We start from the raw sequence: 21,745 nt of genomic DNA, 5'->3' as shown, positions 1-21,745 counted from the left end.
CTGTGAAACCCACCCAGCACAGGTTCACAAAAGCCCGGAAAGGCCCATAAGAATGCTTCTCGGAATGAAACGGGGGTTAGGTTTTAGTGGTGGAAGCAAGCTCTTAACCTTTTCATCAGCACCGATGGAAGCTTTGCTGTAGCTTTTGACCATTTTCGGATACTTATATGGCATTGCTCTACATGCGTAAAACGAATAGGAAAGGTTGTTACAAAGCATCCAGATACGCTGTTTTGCTACATTGCATTACATGTCCACACTACCTTTCGGGGAGCGCATTCTTTCTTTGTTTCTTTGTGACAATGCAGTCACGCATACAGTCACACTGTTGCTCTTATCATTTCCAAAAACGAATGCATCATCGTTTCATATATTTTCCAACTATCCATTTCTTTGGACACTTTTAGCCGGTGCCAGTGGTTTTGCAGCTTTCGTTTGATGTTGCTAATCCTTTAACCTTCAGTTTGGCTGCCATCCTTTCAACAGTGGTTTTGTGGTTTACAGACACCATTACCCGACAAAATCCCTGACAATCTTTGGCTTTGAAGCTGTATGCCTTTTCTTTCTTCCGGCCCAAGCAGATTTGTTGATGGTTGTGCGAGTGAAGAGCTGCAAGCGACATAGGTAAGTTCTTCACTTGTGACACATTTTGTTGAAGAATTGAGGTGTAATCATCCACCTCAGTTTAATTTAGCCGAAACAGAAAGGATTCTCTTTACAATAATAAATGTGTTTTGTGTATCTGCCAAAATTGATCGCATTTAACTGAACAAAGATTTACGAAACAACTTTATAAAAATCATGTTTAAATAATTACTCCAAGAACCATTCCTGCTACTATCGCAAAACCTCACTCGCCTGCTGTTAGAATAATCTTACCGTAAGTTACCTTTTTGCGGATTTTGGCCCCGAAACATTAAGCCATCTGATGCTTTTTGGTTCGGGTGAAAGGAAAATGTTGACTCTAGACTAAGAAAAACATTACACCCAAAATGCGGACCCACGAAGCAACAACTTTTCCGTCCGTCCAAACCCTTAGCAGTGCTTGTGGCGTTAATGGTTAGAGGGTATGGGTTAGTTTAGAGCTGGCGAGAGCTTGCTTCATTCACACGGCATAGAGTGTCTATGTTGCAGCGCATTGCAAAGTTTTAAGCCAAGTGAAATATTAGATTGTTTTCACTGTTCGGTGAGTGAATTCGATGGTTTACACTTTTATTTTTAGCAAAAACTTCAAGACTCACACACACAACATCGTGTTGAGGTTTATTTAAAAAAACGCTATGGTTTAGTAGTCTTTTCCACTTGCCCCAGTACACACACACACGCGCTCTCTTTTACACGGTGCTGTTTGGGTTTTAGTGTAAAACATTTATTTTCCCATGAATTTCTAATCATGCTTGGCCGGGTGGGGGAAAGAACGGCCAACCCATCCTAGGACCATGCTGGCGATAAATTATTAACAATTTCATTTCTCATTCCAATAACGATTACGAACTGTGGATTCGGTGTAAGAAATTGGTCTGTTTCTGTGAAACCCACCCAGCACAGGTTCACAAAAGCCCGGAAAGGCCCATAAGAATGCTTCTCGGAATGAAACGGGGGTTAGGTTTTAGTGGTGGAAGCAAGCTCTTAACCTTTTCATCAGCACCGATGGAAGCTTTGCTGTAGCTTTTGACCATTTTCGGATACTCATATGGCATTGCTCTACATGCGTACAACGAATAGGAAAGGTTGTTACAAAGCATCCAGATACGCTGTTTTGCTACATTGCATTACATGTCCACACTACCTTTCGGGGAGCGCATTCTTTCTTTGTTTCTTTGTGACAATGCAGTCACGCATACAGTCACACTGTTGCTCTTATCATTTCCAAAAACGAATGCATCATCGTTTCATATATTTTCCAACTATCCATTTCTTTGGACACTTTTAGCCGGTGCCAGTGGTTTTGCAGCTTTCGTTTGATGTTGCTAATCCTTTAACCTTCAGTTTGGCTGCCATCCTTTCAACAGTGGTTTTGTGGTTTACAGACACCATTACCCGACAAAATCCCTGACAATCTTTGGCTTTGAAGCTGTATGCCTTTTCTTTCTTCCGGCCCAAGCAGATTTGTTGATGGTTGTGCGAGTGAAGAGCTGCAAGCGACATAGGTAAGTTCTTCACTTGTGACACATTTTGTTGAAGAATTGAGGTGTAATCATCCACCTCAGTTTTAATTTAGCCGAAACAGAAAGGATTCTCTTTACAATAATAAATGTGTTTTGTGTATCTGCCAAAATTGATCGCATTTAACTGAACAAAGATTTACGAAACAACTTTATAAAAATCATGTTTAAATAATTACTCCAAGAACCATTCCTGCTACTATCGCAAAACCTCACTCGCCTGCTGTTAGAATAATCTTACCGAAAGTTACCTTTTTGCGGATTTTGGCCCCGAAACATTAAGCCATCTGATGCTTTTTGGTTCGGGTGAAAGGAAAATGTTGACTCTAGACTAAGAAAAACATTACACCCAAAATGCGGACCCACGAAGCAACAACTTTTCCGTCCGTCCAAACCCTTAGCAGTGCTTGTGGCGTTAATGGTTAGAGGGTATGGGTTAGTTTAGAGCTGGCGAGAGCTTGCTTCATTCACATGGCATAGAGTGTCTATGTTGCAGCGCATTGCAAAGTTTTAAGCCAAGTGAAATATTAGATTGTTTTCACTGTTCGGTGAGTGAATTCGATGGTTTACACTTTTATTTTTAGCAAAAACTTCAAGACTCACACACACAACATCGTGTTGAGGTTTATTTAAAAAAACGCTATGGTTTGAGGATGAACATTGAACATCGAGATTTTGGAACGGTACGGTACGAGATTAGCAAAGTCTTTTCAATCTGAGATTAAATTAAATTTTGACGAAATTTAAGTACAATAGAATTCAATCGAACTCACAAAAGTTGTTGTGCCAGTCACAGATGACGTCATTTACTGCAGCCCAAAAATCGATTGAACTTTCCATGAATCTATAACAAAATGTCTTTGAAAATAATATTAGAGCCCTTTATTATTATAGCCAGTTTTTTTTATATGGAGTTTAACAGCTGATATCATGTTAACACTTCACACAAAACCACACGGTAAACTACCTAGATTGTTTAAGCCTGAAAACAAATGCAAAAAATATATAAAAAAGGCAAAAAAGCAATATAATGCTCCAAAATATTGTAACTCATTTCAAATAGAACAATACAAAACACATTATATTCATTGCGTGATTGTTTGTGCTTCAGCTGGTGTTAAATGATGTTAACAGAAGAAAGAAATGTGTATGCAACTATTTAGTTATAACATTCCAGTTATTTTTCATATGAACAATAAAAAATAATTGAACTAATTACAGTATTCTAACTAATTATAGTAGCCTACGATACTTATATTGCTAATCTCCTAGCTAGCGAAATTGACGTTCCTTATTCGTTTGATTTTTTTGCAGATCGATGCGTTTAGAACAAATTGACAGAAAGCCATGGGAAAATTTTGACAGTTAAATTAAACATTGTTTATGGTCGTTGCTATGGAGCGAATGGGAGTCTTTTTTGCTATTTTGAACTCATTTGTTGCTCCTGATTGCAAAAATTCTTTGTTCGATAATAACATTATAAGCAAAGGATGGTATGCATATTGTACCAGTGTGTGACGATTGGATGTTTCATTTTACTCCCAGTGTTTAATTGAAAGTAAATAGGACTTCTTTTACCCAGTTGAAAAATGTACTGTGTTGTTTTATGCCTGTTAAACTTTTCGTTCTTCCAGCAGGACCGTTGAAAACGGTAGTGATTCGTAGCCATGGAATGGCAAACAATGAGGTTATCTGAATACATAGTAGACTGCAATTACTTCTCCTTTATTCTCCAAAAGGTATTGACCGGAAGCAATTTATCCAACATAATCTTCCTAATAATATATTCATCCACTTTTCCACGTTAACTTTTAGCTATTTGTTTGTAATCACTTTTTCATTAAACTGTCAAAGCGAGCAGAAAATGGCAACAAATGAACGGGCTTTGCATTGACCTGTTCTCCTTAACGGATCTTGTTCTGGACGGACACCCAGATTTGGATATACATTCAGTATTCCACACAGTACCAGTGTTTATGCTGCCCCAGTGACCGCAATGTGCATAAAGTTCAATGTGTTTAGCGAGTTTTATCACCACAATACTAGCACCTCAATATTCAAGAATAAAGTATTATTCTCTTAAACGTTGAAGGTAAATTGGGCAACATTAGTAGGATATAAGATGCCGATGAAAAACTAAATTAAAATCAAGATAGTGAAAGATCAGCTACACATTATGTCCATCGAATATCATTAAAAAATAAATAACTGTAATGATATTACAGTACAATTCAAAGATACATACTTTATCAATTGAAAAACAACAATAATTAACAAATCAATCTTCTAATTTTACTTTATTATGGCAAATGGGTTACTATCATATACCTATCATCTTAAAGTTGTAGTAAGTGTTTATCAAACACTTTTTTATTAAAAATATTAGGCTGCACATTGGACAGCTAATTTTGTGAAATAAAGAGGCAAAATTTATAAAACTTCGGCACATTTTCACGATAAGATTTGACTTGATGAGACTTATATTATGATAATATAAGATCTAACGTCTTAACTCACCAAGCCAAGCCGATGCCGCCTATTTTCTCCTAGAACCATCAGAGGTCCTAATGCGGCTCGTGAACCGTATTTTGCTGATCACTAACTTAATACAATTTATGCACATTAAATATTCAAAGCATTCCATTCAACTTGCTCACCACTCTATCTCATCAAATGTCACTCGTTCCCCAAAGTGTTCAAATTTAATTCCACTTTTTCCTGCTATTCTTAATCATAAATCTCCCAGTACACACTGCGCGACGGTGTCGGCTTGTCACACAAATCTTACCTACCATCCGAACCACCCCGAATCGGATCAATTACGGCATGCTTTCGGTGTGAACAATTAATCTTGTTCCAACCTATACCCCACCGATACACCTGCATTACGGTTCGATGGCTTTTCGTTAAAATTAGCAAACCTTCCCTCCGTTCTACCTCTACCACCCAGTACGCATCGATAATCATACCCCACTAAAACGTCACCCTAACTCGCTGTTGCTGTTGTGCGTTGTTAAACTGTCAAACCATCGTGTCGTAAATTGTGACGGCAAAGTGAATTGTCACAACGGTTGCTCATTTAATTGCTATTACTTGGTGCGTATTTGCCCCTTTACCACGGCGGCGCATGGCATGTGCGGGAAGTTGAAAGCCGCCACAAGACGCGGGCACTAATAGGACGCAGAAGGCCACATCATGTAGTTTTTTTGTTTTTGTTCATTTCATTTTACAATTCGTCCATTTTTATCTGCTAATCCCTTCTCTTTACTTGCAGCATCTTTCCCCATATCGCTCTTGTATATATCCTATCTCACCCCAACAAACCTTCCAACAGTCCTCCCTCCATTTGCTTCGAAAGTGGTCAGAAGCAAAATAGCTTTTAATGAGTTTTTATCGATTCCGGTCGAACGGATTTGTCTTCCGGCGCTGGTTGGTTGGGTTTTTTTACCCCATCCTTGCTTCCGATTGATCCACCGAGGCGAGAAAGTGGGGATGGGGGGAGACCACCGGGGAGACTTAAATCACAATTTACGGAATAATTATTTGTCGTTTAATTGGATTACCGTCGCCACCAGTTAGCGCTGCGTGCTGGGTAGAAAGCCGTTCTGGATTTTGCTGCGTGCTGTGCCTTTTCAATGCGTTTTGTACATTATGAGGGTGGGCATGTATTTCCCGTTTTATTGCTACCACTCTATCACCGGACACCATTTGTTGCTTCCAAGCACAATGGCTGTTACAGTTCTTTTTTTGTTTGTGTGTTGCTGCGGGGAAAATCCTTCGAATAGGACGCACACGTAGGATCGTGTGTCGGGATGTACGATTTCCTCCAACCTCCATGAGGATAACGTAGTGGGGTTGGCGGAAGTGCGGGCTCGCAATGGTTGGGATAAACTGTGAAGGATAATCACGGTTGAGTAGCATGCAGATAAATGCACCCGACGCTTTTGCAGTTGTTCTAGCTAGTGTTTTGCTAGTTTATTTAGCGTGATCACTTACGACTTTGCGTACAGGTCGGTCCGTGCACAGTTCCACTTCTAACATCCGATGGACGTTCAGCAAATATCCATTTAGGTCAATTGGTGCCCCGAAGCTAAACGCACCCTCCGTTGATCTAGTTGGTTGGTTTATTCAGATTTATATTTATTGCTTACAGGTTGGTTTGAGATTGAAAACGTCCAGCACCATCGAGCGCTCGGCGAACGATAGTGGGCTGAAAGCAAAGAGACTATGGTCACCAGCGTGTCCTATATTTGAATTTAACAAAATATGATATAGTGTTTTTAGCATTTTTATAACAATTTTATTTCAATGCCTCAACCGTCTGAGAAACTTTTCAGTATATTTTCATAACGTGTACGTACATAATTTTTATGCAACCGCCGTTCATTTCAATGTTCGAATTGGGTCCAAAATTAAACGTGCATACCATACCCTTTCAAACGTTTGCTATAAGCCTGAATGCAAACCCACAAACTGTAGTCCTAAGTATAGCGCCAGACAGACCTGGTATTGCACGATGGTTAAGTGGCTAGGCGAACAATAGTGTTCCGAGTTCGCTTACTACCACCATTCGCAGCGACTATTGTTTTGTGGATGATTGTATCACAAACCGTACCTGTTGCATGTTGAACCGGATTGCAAATTATCCCCCGCTGCATAATTGCTGGTAATTTGCGGTTCAGGTTTTGCCACCGAATGGGCGCATGCATCCCACCCCTCCGTTTAGTTGACCGTGGCTTTGGCAGAACACGTCAGCCGTTCACGCGGGTTCACCAGCGCTATTGTGTTGAGTATTCGAGCATGAATCTGAACATCGAGTCCGAACGTAATCAAAATGCTAAACTAGAAACGCATGGCGTCCCTGTCTTGATTTAATCTTGAGTGGTGATGTGGTGTGTAAGCTTAACCTCTCATTCTGCGCTCTTGTATTTGCGATGGTACGTCGGTGGCTGGAGCACTTTAGCGAACGGTATAGTTTACAGAGAATTAAAGCGCTCGATGTAGTAGAGAAGCTTTATTAATGTCTGATCAGATTCAAAATTGTAAATAAAATGTGGCAGATTGTTTCCTCCATTATTTGTTAGTAGCGAAACTTCCTTATTTATGTAATTTGACTTTTTAGGAAATCGATAACTGACAAACACCCACAGAACTGAAGGAAAGGTATGCGTTAAACTTCTTCTTCTTCTTCTTCTTTGGCTCAACAACCGTTTTCGGTCAAGGCCTGCCTGTACCCATTTGTGGACTTGGCTTTCAGTGACTAATTGATTCCCCCCCATAGCAGGATAGTCAGTCCCACGTATGGCGGCGCGATCTATTTGGGGATTGAACCCATGACGGGCATGCTTGTTAAATCGTACGAGTTGACGACTGTACTACGAGACCGCATGCGTTAGACACAAGTCTTAAAAAATCAATTTGAAAAATTTCCATAAGTAATTGATCGCGTACTGTAGGTGTCAAAGTCCCAAACAACTCAAAATAAATAAAATCAAAGAAATATTTTAGGAAATATTTATTAAAGACAATCGAAAAAGGATCTCTTTAATAGGGATAATCATTTTCAAATAATAATCTTCATTAATGTTTAATCTTAGCTAATTATTTCAATCCTAATCAGGATTTATATATTACTAATCAGGAAGATGCATTGAATTATCGTATAACATAGCTTCAGGCATCTGAGCACATCATTTGTGCTCATCAAACCTAACATAAAAGTTAATTAAACACAAAAAATCATATTGATAGTTTCAGTTTTAGGATATGTTCCCTGTTTCCTTCAACTCTACCTCAAAACCACTAAACTAGATTTAATAATAATTTATAGCCTTGTGCCGACATTTTCTGATAAATATACAATGCAATAGAATTCAAAACACAATATAACACAACCAAGAGAAACAAACAGATTGTTGTTGATTTATATCTGGTCATTAGTCATCAACTACCAGGCACCTCCATTTGCGTCAAAGACATTTGGTAGCTATCATCTGTTCACGTAACCTTATCATGTTTCTTAAATGCAAAGAAAAGCTCATTTAAAATTGAAACTAGTTGTTTTTAATATGGTTAGGTGCATTAAAGATGCTTTCAATACGACGAAAGCATAATTTAAAAAAGGAAGCTCCACTAAAGTTAAAATGAACTCAATTGAAAAAAAAAATACCGTATGTTTTACCGTTATACCGTATAAGAAAATGTATCTACACAATGCTTGTTTCGATCAATCGATGAAAATATAACATGGCAATAAACCTGTAACAGGGTCCCTTTTTCAAGTTTTCAACAAAAAAAGCTCAAAGCTTGTTTGAATTAATTGAACATGCGCTTTGTATCATTGCCATATTTCACATTACACATCGTATTTGCGCACATTTCCCACACTTCCTGGAACACAAGTGCATTTATTTGCTACAATAGCTTTCCTCCAAAACCGTGCACACCACAAACAAAGCTTGGGACATCGATCCGATTGGCACAACCGTATGTTTGTAAGGCGGGAGAAAAATCATACATGCACATCATAAATATTTAAACGATTTGCACAACATTCTATACCGTGTTGTGCATATACACACACAGAAATACACGGGGCAGTAAACCCCAAGTGTCCGAGTGCGTCGAATCATACCTTTGGGGAGCAGGATTTTCTCCAAAAGCCAGGTGGATGTGGTTTCGTGTCCGTAGGTGGCTGTGTTTAATTTTATCAGCAACTTTCCAGTGAACCGATGGCATACCTTCCCAATTGTCCAGTGCTACAGACGTGTGGTCCCCATTCCCCGTTGGAAGCAGACGTTTCCCGATGCTTTCGCTAAGCCAGCATTCGAGCAGCGAGTTATGAAAATGCACTTGCATGTTATTCATGGGATTTCAACGGAATGTAAAGAGCATTACGGATAATCCAACGGTATGAATGTAGTTTTCCGATGCAAACCGGTTCAAGCACTGGGACACAAGCGTGACTAGGAAGCAACGTTTTGGTGACAAACGTCCGTATGGTACCGAGAGCAAAAAAAACCTAATTCCGCAGTTGAGTTTATTACTTGCGGGGCTTTCTGGGTATCCGTCTGTCCGTTATGGAATGATGATTGAATCGCTACACGTCATAGCCCCGGTTACCGGTGGGGGAACGCCTTTGGTGGTGACTTTCGAGAGTGTGGAGTTTCCACCGGGAATGCTCTAATCAAACACTCTCAAACATAAAATGAGCATCTCGTTATATCTGATCGTCCCGATAGCACTGTCGAATTCCACCATTTCAAAGGTGGGCAAAGCGCAAAGCTGTTTCCTTTGCTGGACGTCAAAAATTAACATCACAATCTGGTACGCCTGCAAGTTAAGCAGCGGACCTTTGTGTGCACCATTGTTTCTCGTCACATATCTAGGCTTTGTCCGTCCCGCGGCCAATGCTGGAAGACACCATGCATATTCAGGCCGCAGAAGGTGACTTCCGGTGTAAAGAACTACGCTCTACCCACAAAGGAAGTTCATTATGCAGTTGACCTGGTAGCAGAGGTTGGGATTCGATGCTTACATACAGCTCCCGGGGCGAAAGGCTAGCATTGCATGATGTTCGCTATTTGATGGAACAATCGTAGACAAGTTGGATCGCAGCGTGGTTAATTGTTTGACGTTTGTTTGTGAATTTATCTTCAAACCGGGCGATTTATTCCACCGAGTGAGAAGAGGCCGTTTAGTTTCTCTTATTTGTCCTATCTCACAGGGTAGTGATAGCAACCGCGGAAGGCTAGGATGAGTTTGCCCTCGTTAAACCAGCCCAAAGTGAGCATGGTTTGTGGAAGCGTAATGTCCACAAGAAAAGCCTGATGGGAGTCTGAGTGGTGCCACTGGACTTAGGCTCTGCTAAGTGCAGTGCGGCTTGGAACTGGGCATTTGTTGTCCTCTGCTGTTGGCTTTAGTTGCACGGGAAAGCGAATGCGATTAATTATTGAAATGAAGCCGTTACTTCGCAGCCTTGGCGATGCCTCGGGTGAAACTGTGCAATTTGTCCTATCGGTGCACCGGAAACACGATGCGGTACAGCATAGGCAGTGAACATTAGTGAATGGGACACGATTGGCATGATGACAATGGCTGTGCTAAAACAGATGGTTGTTGACGTTGCAAATTGTTTCATTCGGATATTGAATTGGTGCTGTAATGGGACCACAATAATGTGTACTGCAATGGTACATCTTTATTTGATAAACTTCCAGCTTCTTATACCATTTTTATTGAGCAAAAATATTGGATAAAATCAATACTCGACTCATACACTTGACTTACAAAAGAAATATAGAAATATAAATATAGAAAAATAAACAAATGTATTGTAAAAATTGAGCAAACTTATTAATCAGGGTGTGTATTCAAAACATTCTAATGTTTCAGAAAGTATCCACCGTTTAGCCAACTAGAGTGAAACGCTTTTGTATCGCATTGATAATTTCAATACGGCAATGCAACGTCTTTACCAAATGCCATTACATATACCACCGTAATTACTGACACCGCCGAATCGAAACAATTAAACTGCAATGCAGTGTGCTTCCCGCATTCTCACCGCTAAGAATTTGCAATAATATGGCAGCGCTTACAGTAGGCAGGCCTGTACGCGCCATCACACACATTTGTGGGCGCAAATCAGCAGCGCCAGGCAGCATCAAACAATTCTCGCAAATTCATCACTAAGACCCTTTCTTCATCAACCACACACCATCGACCTGCACCGACAGGAAAGCTGTGGGCAATCACTGCTCGGTATTTCCTTTGCCATTAAATTCACCTGCCGTAAGCGGAGTGCGAGCACTAGTACCATTCCAGCTTTCGGCACTGTTAGCGCATAGATTCGCATTTAAATTCCTTTACTCCTGCGTGTTTCGTTAAGTATTGCGGAGTGCCGATGTTCGAACAGCACTCAAATGGTAACGCACAGTCAGCAAATGGTGCCCGTAAAATACAATCCAACTCGTCAGCTTTCGCTAACTTTCGTAACAGCCGTGGCCGGGCAGGCAGTTTGAGTGAACAGTTTCTCATATACCTACTCTCCCGAAAAAACCAAAAGCAAATTGTTTGACTTTTAACTAATCATCGTTATGGCATGGTACACACGAGTACGTGGCGACGGTACTACTCTAACGTTGCATTTCGGAGAAGCAGTTAGAAATCGTTAAACAAGTGGCTGGGTGAGTAAGCGTTTGACGGTACGGTTCAACTCAGTAAAACACTATGCGGTGTATGCATAACATAGGCTGCCTGATGTAACATAATTAACATTATCATCCATCCATCATTCTTCTTCCTGTGTGGTGCTATCTGCAAAAAGGTTGATCTGTTATTGAACAATCTGTAACTAGGTCGAACGTTTGATTTTTCTTCACTCTTCGAATGACGTACTGGAATAATGAACATGGACCACAAATTATAACGAACTTTTTATAAATTATGTAAAATATAAAATACAAGTGTTTAAAATAAAATTTCCGTTCTTTCGCCCGGCACAAGCTGGACTGAGTGAGTTTGACAATTCTTTGTGATGTGTTGAAAATCATGTGGAAGAACGGTAAATAAATTGTGATGCAAATACAATAGACTTCAGTGTTCGAAAGACATCTTGCAAAGGGGTTAAAACGCTGTTCACATTCTGAACTGACTCCTTCTTAAAACCTGTTATATACGACACAAGTCGTCAATCAAATCTACCTGCTTAAAGCACGTGAATTTTGAAACATACTTCTTACATAATGCTTACGTCACCAAAAATAAGATAAAATGGAATTGTATATACTTTCCATGTGTTTCTGTTCATTCACTAAAAACATTACAATCTTTTAAATATTATAAACGGTCGTGTAGTCCGCACTAGAGTTAAGTAAAGCATATGGAAGGAAAAAAATGATGTTCAATTGAATTTCACATAGATACCATACATAGCATATGATCGCGCAAAACCCCTAAATTGTGTTTATTATGGTACGTTTGGATAACTGGTTTTATTTAATAACTTTCACGAGATTGATTTAACGTGCGCTGTTCTATTCCATGGCTCATGCCGTGTTCATATTACAAATTGACTACCACAGTACAAAAATTAAGACTTTGCCATGCGCTTTCACTTATGGTTCCTCTGTTCAAAACAACAATACTTATGTTAAGGCAGCGAGCAACGGATCATTTGAAATTAACTTTCAGCGCATCAGTCATCGGTGCATAAGTCACATTGCAAACATAATGTTTAATTTGCTATAAAATGAAGCTAAATGAATGCTTAAAAAAGCAAAACGTTAAAAAAAAGCTAACAACGCATTGACCCCGACGTGATTTGAACACGCAACCTTCTGATCTGGAGTCAGACGCGCTACCGTTGCGCCACGGAGTCCACATGAATGGACGGGGTTCGGCTGCATTCACAACACCGCAGGGTTTATTTTTACCTTTAATAAAACAAATACTGTATCTAAGCGTATAATACAGTATAATACTGTGTATAGCGACCCTCTTTTAGGTCGAAAATGACGAAAATCAAATTAAGGAGGTCTTCATAAACGGGTAGTGACTTTTCGGTTATCACGGAGACATTACATTTCATAACATAGGAAGTTCAGAAAATACGAAAAATACGAAGACTTTCCATTAGCTTGTACGAGAAGCATGATAAAAAGCAAATTTAATGTGAATCAAATAGGTAACATGGATATACTTGTTTTAGAATTTTGTAAAAATAAAAGTAAATCTTTATTTATAAAATATTGAAAAATATAATCAAGGCAGGGGCGTTATACACGCTAAAATACATTACATAGATTTATTAAATTACATTGAATTAAATTACAACATTTTTAAGTTGCAATATAATATCGAGGCACACCTGCCCCCATCCCCAATAAAAAAAAATGAAAATAGAATTATAGACTCGTAATTAAATTGAAAACACACTAACGTATTAAACGTACTAAAATATTAGCAAGTCGTGTCTGCCAAAATTATATTTTATTTTACGATACCCAGTGAAGATAGATGAAGGAAGAAGATATTCTCGCATTAATTTAGTGAATGAAAAAAATGTACATTTTTTCTATACGTTAAATGAAATTGGTTATTATTTAACCAACTAAATCCAAACCAAAAAATATGTTTAATTCCTTTACTATTTAAATGAATTATTTCATATTATCACTTTTTTATTTAACTTTTGAAAACTTTTGAATTGTGGGCCATTGTTTTATCTTAAACTGACTGTTCAGAATTGTGGGCCATTGTTATACTATTTTTTCGTAATGTTATTTGTGCTGTGAGTTCTTTGTTCATTTCACTGAAGTGTTTATTTCTATGAATTTAAACAATTTCTATACGAATACAATATTATATTGCCAGTGTGTTCTTGCGTTAGTGAGTAAAGATGCAGAATTTGATATGTCTTCGTTTATTTTATAAGACCAATCTTCAGCAATTTTTTTCACACCAGATTTTAAGGAACTCTTAAATACTTTTTTATCTGCCTGAATTTAGAGAACCATTCTATTTTTCCGCCACTCCAAATGTGTGTTAATAACATAAAGTGTTTGTGCTTCTTTTGTGTGCAATGGTGTTTTTGCCCATTCCGCCATGGATGCAAATGTAGAAATCATGTTGTTTTTATTTTCTGCTGCTGCGTGTTGTTCTTTAACAGTAAACATTATTTCAAAAACATCAAACCATAGCTTCCACACAACCGGCCACATACACACGTTGTTTTAGTAAACTGTTGTCGACAGTTCAATCTACCCCGCCGGGCATGAGTGCCTGTAAGGCCGCTGTAGAGTAGAGAAAGAACAGACCGAAAATATGTTTGCATGCTTCTGTCAGCATACGTGGTGCTTTTTTTCCCCCGCAGCTGCGATACTGGCCAACGTGGCCATCGGTCGTGGCGATGTAATTAATTAATAATAATTAGTACCCTCATTTATTCATCTTCTCCTCTGCCACATGTAGAGAGCGTCCGCCAGTGGGTAAACATGCGGTGAGCAATACATCCTTGTGTTGCGTAGATGTTTTTTTTTCATGTTGCTGCTATCTTTCCGGCAGAAAAGGGGTAGAACTATCAGCAAGCTTTGCACAACCGTTAAAATCGATGGTCGTATCGGTGAGACGATCCATCACTCACGCAGTCAAACTCACGCAAAGGCCGCATTCCATTGCGGATAATGTCGTATATAGCTTGTGCTGAGCGAGCTTGTGGCATCGTGTTCCGGTTTTACCAACTATTTGTCGCATACAGGCAGGAACGATGCTTCTTTTTACTGACATTTTCACGCTCAACCACCCAACGACCAGCACAACGCATCCAATGAATACAGCAACTGTAGCGCCTGACGAGCGAAATTAAAAAATTAATTCGCTTGATTTGGAGTGCCTCACTAGATACGAGCCCCATCCGTTGGAGTGCTGTGAAAATATTCATTATCCTGTTTTGCAAACTACTTGGCGTTGGAGCTTTTTTTTCTCTCTCCACCCTTCACCTCCAAGCACACGCGAAGTTCGGTTGGCTGCTACTGACACGGTTCTACAAACTCGGCCAGGTCGGTGTAGCAGCAACAGACAAAAGCACCGGTGGGTGGTTTTGTTGGTCAAACTGCACCCGACCACTTATTCAGCCGGTACGCATCCGCACAACTTTCGGTACAAGCTCAGCATGTCCATTTTTCCGTGTTTTTAGTGAACTCTATTCTTCCAACCGGTCGAGTCCCTTCTCCGATTGCTTTGCAGTGGTGCGCTCTTGAGCACCAACCCGGACAGGATAAAGATGTTGTACAGCATTCGCTCGAGGTTGTGCAAGGCACTTTTACTAACGCAATCCTTTTTCTTACAGTACATTTGTGTGCTATTCCCGTCTTCTCATTCGCTCGATTAACCCCACAACCTTCCTCATTTCTCCCACCCATCCCATCTCAAACAACAACAAAAAACAGACCGTGCACAGCATCATTTCAGCGTTCATGATACAAAAGAGGTCCGGATGGGTTGTTTGAGGTTAACTTCCGAAACCTGGCTACCCGTGATAAGGATGTACGGTAAAAGCTCGACGACTCCATGACTTCCCCCCTGGGTTGGCGGGCGCAATCAGTTCTCTGGCAAACATGCTAGCGGTGTAGTTGGAGAGCTTGAGCAAATTAGCAACCTTGTAGCGCGAATCACCAGCATTTTGCTAAGCCTTACCTTTCTAGCTGACTAGTAAAGCCGTGCCACAAACACAGGAAGCGCGGCGGGTAAAGCAAAATTGGAAACAAACGAATTGAGCCTCGGGAACTAGCGAAAAACCAATGAAGCATTTTTAATAGAGGTTACGGTGCGCTCTTACGTCGGTCGGAGGTGGTTAGCTTATTTGTGGCGATGTTTCCGCATAGCCGCAGTTTGTTTCAAATACTAAAAAATGAAAATTTTATCCTTACCTATATTGGACGCACCGTAGGTGTTGACTGTGAACGAACGGGGGAGTTTAAAAGTGGAGTAATACCTGCATTAAATTTTGTTTTACATTAAATTAAAACTGAAAAATATTGTCTGTTAAAATGATATTCCGATCGGGAATAAAAGATTCAATTAGCAAATGTATGCACATATAATTGGAAAATGTTTGTTAGGTGTAGTTGTTTCAAAGTATCTAATTTACATAACGATATTAGCAAAATGTTGTAACAAAACATGTATATGCTCTTATGCATCCGATTAGACAGGCTTAGCAATAAGGCCTTAGTTAGAAAACGAAAACAACCAAAAACGGGTGAAATTCTTTGCCATGCATTTATTATAGAAACGCGCCAAATTTTTATTTAGTTTTTCCCGCTAGTTGGTTTAAGAGCTCCGAATCTTGCCCTACCGCTCCTTTTTATCCCTTTTCTGATCAAATTGGTTCCAATCAGTTCGGGTTTGCTGGCTATCTTCAGATACCTCTTTTTAATGACAGGTCGTTGAACACTTTCCTATCAAACTGTCCCAACAGGCTTGTTTTTAGGATTGCTTTAAAATTTGATTTACAACTCAGCAATGTATTGTATATATGCAAGTAACATAAATAGTACGTGTGGTATTGTTCTGCAGAATGCGGTGGAGTTTGATGTTCTGATGTCTTTCCAAATGCAAAATACCGCAATATGATTCACAATTTGCAAGCCATACCTAACCGAAGAGCCTCTGCATTTCTGCATCAGACCAGAAGATACATTTGTGAAAATTTACAAGAGTGCAACCGTGATTCGTCCGATGACGTACCGAACATGTAGCTTAGAAATTGTATCGTAGAGCGCTCTCTGTTTTACTATTCGTTACAATATACACGCGTACTTGCGGAAAGTATTCAAGTACCTTCCTTTTTCCTTCTCATTTCTAATTCGTTGATCACAACACTTTTCCGACAACCAAAAAGCCTAATAACTTTTATCTATCATTTCCAAACCTCAATTCTTTGTGAGCCAACTGTGACACTTCCATTTCATAAATTAAACCAAACAAAACATACACACCATTACGTTCAACACGCCCTGAAGCTTAGTAAAAAAATGTACCAAAGTGTTGCTTATCCCTTTCTTGTAATAATCATTTTCGTTCTTGTTTTTCTTTTCAATTTCAGGGATAACACCAAACGTACTAACGCCGTGTTGAGAGAGACGAATTAAAAACATAGAAGAAAAAATAACAGCCTACGCTCTGACAGAAAAGTTTTATCTTGTAGCGAGGTAAGTCTATGGTCCAAAAACCACCAGCTCAGTTCATCTCCCTTCCTATGATGTGGTAAATGTGCTTTGCTTTATCATTGCTTCTGTGTCTTACCGCACGCCTATCGTACTGCCTTTTGCTGCCTACAGCTTTCCCTTTGCTCTTTATAAATCTTTATGTTTTGCTTTGTTTTCCAACACACACACCCACATAAACAAACACACAAAACCATCACAAATATACATATATACACACAAAAATCGTCGAAAAAGTTTGTATCTCCTTCTGTTCATACAAGGCGGCTCTGTGCAGCATTACGTACGGGATAGTTTGGAGTAAGTGACTGGCAAGACACGTTGACTGGCTAGCTAATGCCCCCTTTTTCTCCATCATTCTCTCGCTGCGTCTCCATTTAACTAAGGTTAGGAAAAATTCCACCGTTACAAAACTTTGCGTACGAAAAGTGCGGTGAGGAGCTTTTCCTTCCAATTTCATACCTACGGATTTACTTCGATCTTCACAGACCGAAACTTTTTGTCCGATAAGGTACAACACACCTCTCAAGAAAATTGCTTTTCATCAACGCAAATACATCACCTACATCATACATCATACCGGGTGTGAAGAAGTGTCATTGACTCATTACATTATCGTCACGTGGCTTTTTTTGTTTGTTTGCACCGAAACCGTTGATCTCGCATATTATGGATTTCGGATCAAATAGCACAAGCTCTCGTTCTAAATCTATGGAGTTTGAGCTACTGTGAGAAAGTCAAAGTGGTTCTGCATCATATTACCACCACACTATCACGCATAAAGTCAAGTGTTTTCTTGCCAAAACTTTCTCTCTTCAAAATTGAGTGTTGTTTGTGTGCCATCAATAGCTTCACCATAGCTCGAGCTCATTCGATTCTATCAATCGATACCTGACGCGGTGTGGGTGGCGCACTTGATGAAAATGCATTTATTAGTTTACCCTCTATATCCTTTTACAAACTCTTCTCCTGATGATTTCCAACAGTTTGAGTGAGAAACAGTTGATTAGTTATTCGGATAATTGAACTAATTCTTAACAAAATTGTAGCAGGAGTTGGTCTTACAATACTAATACATAGGCGAAACTAAACATTATCTGTATTTACACGTAGCCATTTTTCTAAAATACATTCAAGGGATAAAAACAGAATTGCAAAACAATACGCCAGTAGCATGGCACCTCTGTCCAACTGGAAGACTGTTTTGAAGGTAATGCCTTTATCTTTGAGGCCTTATATCATGATGTCTAATTTTTAATTTTCCTGAAAGCAAATGTTGCCGGGAGTATAGTAGGAAGCCTTTGCTCGGTTTTGGCTGTCATGTTTTCTGCTCATGTTCTTTATACCTTCACACACACACATCTTCCGAACACCAGTATAGAACCTTCTCACCCTGAACGTGGACTTTGAAACATAAAGTAAGCTATTTGAAGTTCGTACCGGACCAAGGACCAACTCTCCTTGGAAGGATGCATTACACCAGTGGTCTCCAACCTGTGGTCCGTGGCGTTAACAGATGTGGCCCGCGAAAGAATTTATTTTTGAAAGAGAAAAACTTTTTATTATACATATCGTGCATTTTTGTCTCCACCATTAAGATTAAATTTTCAACAGGCATGTCTAAAATAAGATAAAAACATATGTTTGATCAAGAATTTTGAACTATGTCTAAAAAATGTCTGTCTATTTTCAAAGCCAAGTGGTCCGAGATCCTAAAAAGGTTGGGGAGCACTGCTTTACACCATGTAGGTTAGAAAGGCTCAATTTTGCCTAGGATCGAGGACACTGGCGAAAATGCCTTTACTTTTCCCCGCTACATGTAGGCGAGGGGAGGTTTAACCTCTTCAGTTCATGCGACTGTCCCGAGAAAGTCTGCAAGCCCGATTGGAGAAGAAAAATGATAGCCGCCGGTTTGCATGTCATTTGCACATTTTTGTAACAAAAAGAGCCCTCCTTTCCCATTAGATGTTGCATGTATTTTCTTTCATTTTTTACGTTACTCTTCAAATTGCCTTGTGATGCGGAAAATGGAAAAAAAGAAAGAAAAAAATGACACGCCTAGAAACCCCCTAGGGTCACAGGAGAATGTACTAGCATCGAACCCGATCGCCCTTCATCGCTTTGGACTCTTATGTTATGCTACCTCCGGGCACTCAAACTCCACACACACACACGATGGTTGTACTTTGGTGGTTGCTATTTCAGTGGATGTACTGCCGTAAGAAGTTAATTTATTTTCCCCTGTCCGTTACAATTAACACTTAGTTAACATGTACGAACGGCTTGCCGTCGGTTGGGATACGGTATGTTCAAAATGTTAGTCGTTGATATGTTTTATAACGTTTGCAACGTCATACAATATCGTCTCAGTGCTGATTAACCTCTTAGTTAATACTCTTTGATGCAGAAACTATAAACGAATTGTAAAAAGCGTAATTACATTATTTAATTACATGCATATCACATACACGTTATACAATTATGACTATATGTAATTTCATGCAATCAACACACCTCTCAGAAATTTGCTTCGTTATTAGCTTGACGCAATAGAAATCAAATTAGCTACATTTTTTCCTCCAATGGGTAGAAATGGTGTACACATTAACGAGCAATTTAGCTCACAAATGGATAAATAAGACGTAGAATGGAAGCAAGATTGTCGTTCCTAACAGATGCATACGCTTTCCGAAGGACACGCAGGAACACATTTGAGGCAGCGGACGAGTAATTATGATTCGATGTGATTTTTTTGCCGAGCACATCGTTTCTGGGTTTTGCTTAACGCATTCACATTCACCGTACCTAGAAGTTGTTTCCGGTTGCATTTTAAATAGGACTTGATGCGCAATTAGTGCATCATCCGTGCTCGTTGCCTTGGACAGCTGTTACCGTCCTAATGGCGCAAATCGTCATGCATTCTGAAAGCATTTTTATGTGTAGTTTATGTTCAAGTCATCAGATTACATATATGTCACCATCACCCTTTGTAGCATCTTTGGAATTATACATCATTTTATGTAAAGCAATGGTACTTTTTATCTGGAAATGTAATTTAAAACCACTTTAATTTTTATTCCAAATATAAATTACCTATTAATCAACACCAGTTAAACTTTAACACGTTAAAGATATTCAATACTATCCTGTTTTTCTGACTGACCTGCAAAATTTCGATTGTGCTTTTTAGAGGTTTAAGGTTAATGTTTAACCTGATTTATGCATGTGTTACACCGCACGCTAGCAGCTATTGAACATGAAAAACGTATGAAATTCGACTGGTTCGAAACGATGTTTGTCTTGTATGTTCGAGATATCTGACAGTGCACCGCCATATAAGTCTAAAGATCGGTCAAGTCTGATGTCTTATACGATTGCTGCCCGAGTGCCAGTTAAATGTTGCAGTTGCAGTAGTTTTGATGTTGGTACGAATCTGTATATCAATTATACAGGGTGCAACGTAAAAGTAATGCTTCTTGTTTATGTCAGAAAATTCCAAACCATATTGTTTTTAACCGCTGTATGGATGTTTACAACATCTTTATGTAGTAACATTACATTGTACTTAGTTGTGTTCCAACCTTTTCCTATTTATTTGAACACGGCCCGTAAATGCTTTATAAAATTATTCCCAGCCACACGCACAGTTTCATTGGGCATTTTTACTTCCAAATATTCACCAAACGATACTTGAATTAGTCTCAACTCAAATGCTTAACATAATCGAACTATCCTAGCATATATCACCAAATACTGAAGTCGAATGCCTACAAATCTCGGGATACTGCTGTTCATTCATATGACCCGATAAATAAAGCAAATTCTCCTTACGCCATTCCTGAACTATTGAAGCCTTATGGGCTGGAGTTGAATGCTGTTGAAATCAGAACTGTCCTTTTCAAAAAGGATTTTAGAGCAAAGCTTCAAATCGTTTTTGATAACGTGTTGCAAATAGTACTACTTGTTTAGTTGTCTGTCTGTCTTTGAATGAATAACAATGGCAATTTATCATGTGTTGATATAATTAGCTCCCCAAACCAACTCATAGAACTGCTGTTTAACGGCTGATAGGGGTTAATATGCACCTCTGGGACAAAATGCATCCTCGAGTTTTGTCGCGTAAAAAATAGTCAGCAGTCAATAAATAACTAAAACATGGTCATTCTGAGAGTTTTAATACTCTACATGTACAGAAACGTTAAATATTCACTAAACAAAAACATCATCGGTTCGGACACGTGTTGATGTAATTTTGCTTACCGCTTCGGTAAGTTCCAAAAATATGTTTTTAATAAGTAGAATACACAGTTCTGTTATTTAGAATGATAGCTTTAAACTACAAATAAGTTTGTCGGTAAGAATGTAGAACTACACGTGTTTTAATAAAAAATGTTATTCAACTATGAACTGAGGCATAATGCATCGAGCAGTTAAAAAAAATACACCAGTTAGTGCAGTGCGAACTAAAATGTGTTCTAATAATTGTCAATTATTTTGATGCGTTTTCGCCGTTGACATAAGTTCCTTAACAGTTTACTACATAGCACCTTAAAGAACCATATAGGCGAAAGGCTATGAGAGTGACAAAATGCTGACAAATTTATCAAAACGTGAGCTTTGTCACTTTTTCGAGCTTTTGTCAAAATTTTGTAACCTGGAGCAGCCAGGAAATAAAGTTGAGAAAAGTTGACAAAAAGTGACAAAATTTGACGTTCGCGAAAAAGCGTAAACAAACAGCTATTTGGCGCAGTTGTGACCCATTGCTACGATAATAGTGCTAATATGCATGTTTCTTATTGATTTATGTACCTATTTAGTACTTCTTAAACAAAATTTCGATGATATTCAGAT

At 39.1% G+C, this 21,745-nt stretch overlaps 1 protein-coding gene and 1 non-coding gene across 2 annotated transcripts in view; one reads left to right on the top strand and one right to left on the bottom strand.

The window, feature by feature from the left end:
• The window catches only part of LOC120895453 (polypyrimidine tract-binding protein 1), a 272,802-nt gene that overhangs the window by 5,913 nt on the left and 245,144 nt on the right, over window positions 1–21,745 (top strand). Inside the window, exon 2 of the mRNA XM_040298832.1 lies at window positions 16,774–16,879. The gene's annotated coding sequence lies outside the window, so the exon portion shown is untranslated. The remainder of the gene's footprint in view (window positions 1–16,773; window positions 16,880–21,745) is intronic.
• On the bottom strand, window positions 12,475–12,546 carry Trnaw-cca. The gene has a single exon. It is a non-coding gene; the product is annotated as a tRNA-Trp (tRNA).

This window comes from Anopheles arabiensis, chromosome 2 (assembly GCF_016920715.1).
Source record: "Anopheles arabiensis isolate DONGOLA chromosome 2, AaraD3, whole genome shotgun sequence".
Taxonomy (NCBI): Eukaryota; Metazoa; Arthropoda; class Insecta; order Diptera; family Culicidae; genus Anopheles; species Anopheles arabiensis.
Note: the sequence above shows the minus strand (reverse complement) of the source record. Positions and strands in the feature narration are given on the sequence as shown.